General features: G+C 44.1%; 1 non-coding gene across 1 annotated transcript; it reads left to right on the top strand.

Moving 5' to 3' along the window:
• The first annotated feature begins 1433 nt into the window (after nucleotides 1-1433).
• LOC112296617 (U6 spliceosomal RNA) lies at nucleotides 1434-1538 on the top strand. The gene has a single exon (XR_002973944.1). It is a non-coding gene; the product is annotated as a U6 spliceosomal RNA (small nuclear RNA).
• Nucleotides 1539-3078: the final 1540 nt, after the last annotated feature.

Below are 3078 nucleotides of genomic sequence, written 5' to 3'. Positions count from 1 at the left end.
CACCACTTTACGTTGCTGGCTCTTCCTCATTATTCAGTTCTTAGCATAAACATCACTTCTTCAGAATGTGGTGTCCCAGTTCCAAAATGTGGTTCCCTGGTATGTCCTCATAGTACTGGAGTCTGTTTCATTTCACTCATCATGTTTGTAATTGCACATTTAATTGTGTTCTTCCTGTAATGGTACCTTCCCCAGTAAACTACAAGCGTCAGCAGTGCAGGAATCACACCCGTCTGCTCTTTACTCTCTATCCGGACTGAGCATAGTGCCCAACGCACAGAATATATTCAATAAATCTTTCTGAATAAATTAGAAAGTGAGACATGGGAATTGTCTAAAATTATCTAAGGTGCCTCCCAGCTGTAGACTGCCCGATATGTTAAGTTAGCCAAGAACATTTAGAATTTACGGTAGTACAGGACTTCTTCAGGTCTTCACTGGTGTGCCAAAATGGGGTATTAACGAAGGGAAAAGAGATTATCCCTCACTTTATCAAAAACTCACTAATCTAGATACCCATGAGAAAGCCCTGGAAAACCTCCTGGCCCTGAAGCCCCTCACCACGCTGGGTGATCGCGCTGTCCTGGGTTTGACAGTCCTTCCTCGCCGATAAGCCATGGCTCGTCCTCATTAGTGGCACAGGCATCACAGCACGTTGTGTTCTAAATTGCCTCAGACTGATTAAACCAAATGCCTCGTCTCATTACCAGCTGTTCCACATTAATTACTGCAAACTAATCTAGGCTAATCCTTTCAGGTTTTATACTTAAAGGATTTTTTAAAAGATTTTATTTATTTATGTTTAGAGAGATGGAAAGGCAGGAAGAGAGAGAGGGAGAGAAACATCAAAATGTGAGAGATACATGGATTGGTTGCCTTTCGTGCACCCCCAACCTGGGACCCGGCCCACAACCCAGGCATGTGTCCTGACCAGGAATCAAACTGGTGTCTCCTTGGTTCACAGCCAGTGCTCAGTCCACAGAGCCACACCAGCCAGGGCTATACATAAAGGTTTTATAGTGACAAGTCTTGCCTTCCAGTGATGTTTCTGGTTTTTACTTTGGGCTTCATTTACCATGAAATTTGCTCAGGTGACTGGCTTCCTGTGGGTGAAAGGCTAATGCATTCTAGTTAAACAAAGATAGTAGAGCAAGTCAAAATTCCTCTTTGATTCAGTTCTGTTACCACCTAGCTATGTGTACTTGGAGACCAAATAATTTTAACCCCTGTAACTTAACTAGCATAACTTTCTCATCTGTAAAATTATAATCACCACTCTGATAGACTTATAGCTAGTCTGAGGACTTGGAAGGTTCCCAGAGACATCTGGGTGACTGACCCCTGCTCTACTTCTGCAGCTCTAACATCGGAAAAAGTCCTGGACCATACTGTGCTAGCCTGGGCAGAGTGAATACGTTAAAAGAGGATGTGATGCTGGCTTTGGCCATACGTACACTAAAATTGGAATGACACAGAGAAGATCAGCATGGCCCTGCGCAAGAATAGGCACACAAATTTGTTAAGTGTTCCATATTTTTAAAACTAGAAAGGAGCCCTGGCTGGTGTGGCTCAATGGATTGACCACTGGCCTGTGAACCAAAAGGGTTGCCAGTTCGATTCCTAGTCAGGGCACTTGTCTGGGTTGCAGGCCAGGTCCCCAGCAGGGGGCATGTGAGAGGCAAACACACATTGATGTTTCCCCTCCCTCTCTTTCTCCCTCCCTTCCCCTCTCTCTAAAAGTAAACGAATAAACTCTTTAAAAATCAGAGAGGAGAAAATAGGGTGTCTTGATGCATGTATACCCTGTATTATACCAGTGTCCATGGTCACATGGTACAATCATTATGATCCAGCTGGGTTTGGGTAGAAGTGGGGTGGGAATGGTTCTGCCCATTGCTCAGTGACACCTCCTGCAAGTCCCAGTGTGATCCTCATTCGCTCAGACTTAACCATATGCAGGGACACTGAAGCCCTCTTTGGGAGACCCAGAGGGTTATACGCTGTGTCCACCACTGGAGATCACTGGTGATCTGTCTGTAGCGCATCCTGACAGCAACTTCCTCCTCTCTCTGTCCTTTAGATAAATATGCCTTGACTCACTGTGTCTGGCCTCTGTATCAGTCAGAACCTACTGACGGTATTTGTTCACATGGTGGTAACATAGGTTCAAATGCGCTCTGGAAAAATAAAAAGTATTTCAAAAATATGAGTGACTATCACCAACTGCCTACAAAGCTGAATTGTTTAGCTCTGATTTTTCTATAAGAACTAGATACAATATGATATTAGTAATCAGCTCAAGTCCAAGTTCTACTGGACACATAGACTTTGCGTCTTCAGAGAAATCACAGTCTCCCAGAACCTGGGTATCTTCACCTGAAAAATGGAAATCCAGTAACAGCAGGATCTCTCTCATAAGGTTGTTGTGAGGGAGAAGGGGCCAAAGTTTTACCCGCCGGAAGCTGCCTTTTGGGATGCTGATTTTAAGCTGTTTATTAAGAAATAAAAGACTCAGAACTTTTGGCCTTGCCCGCTTTCCTGCCCAAGAGATTCAGATGAGGCGGCCTACTCCTGAAAGGGAATCTTAGGATGGTCTCCTGGGCCTGAATTACGTGTGGTTACTAGGAGGCCGATCAGCTGGACGTGCCCGTGCCCCACTGTTTCTGAGTTGCCCACCAAGAACTGGCCTGGCATGTGGGTTCCGCTCTCCTGCAACTACCTGTAAATCGCCCAGTCTCACTTCTGAATTCTGAGACCTCATCCCCCTTTTTCCCCTTTGTCTACAACGGCATGGACATCCACGGGTGCCTCACTGTCTTCGGGATTTTCATGCTTATGTGAATTCCCCATGTGCATGTATTAAAATTTGATTTTCTCTGTTAATTTGATTATTAGCTCAGCTAGAAGAACTTAGAAGGTAGGAGGAAAAGTATTACATTTTTCTTAGCAAAAGATAATACACGAAATATCTAGGGCTATCCCAGCACACTGAAAGTGTTAATATTTGAATGTGAAATCAGAAACCCCAAATTTGAGAGAAGTAAATGAATTTCAAAGCTCTGAATCTATTAGGATACT

The sequence above is a fragment of the Desmodus rotundus genome, chromosome 7, assembly GCF_022682495.2.
Source record: "Desmodus rotundus isolate HL8 chromosome 7, HLdesRot8A.1, whole genome shotgun sequence".
Classification (NCBI taxonomy): Eukaryota; Metazoa; Chordata; class Mammalia; order Chiroptera; family Phyllostomidae; genus Desmodus; species Desmodus rotundus.
Note: the sequence above shows the minus strand (reverse complement) of the source record. Positions and strands in the feature narration are given on the sequence as shown.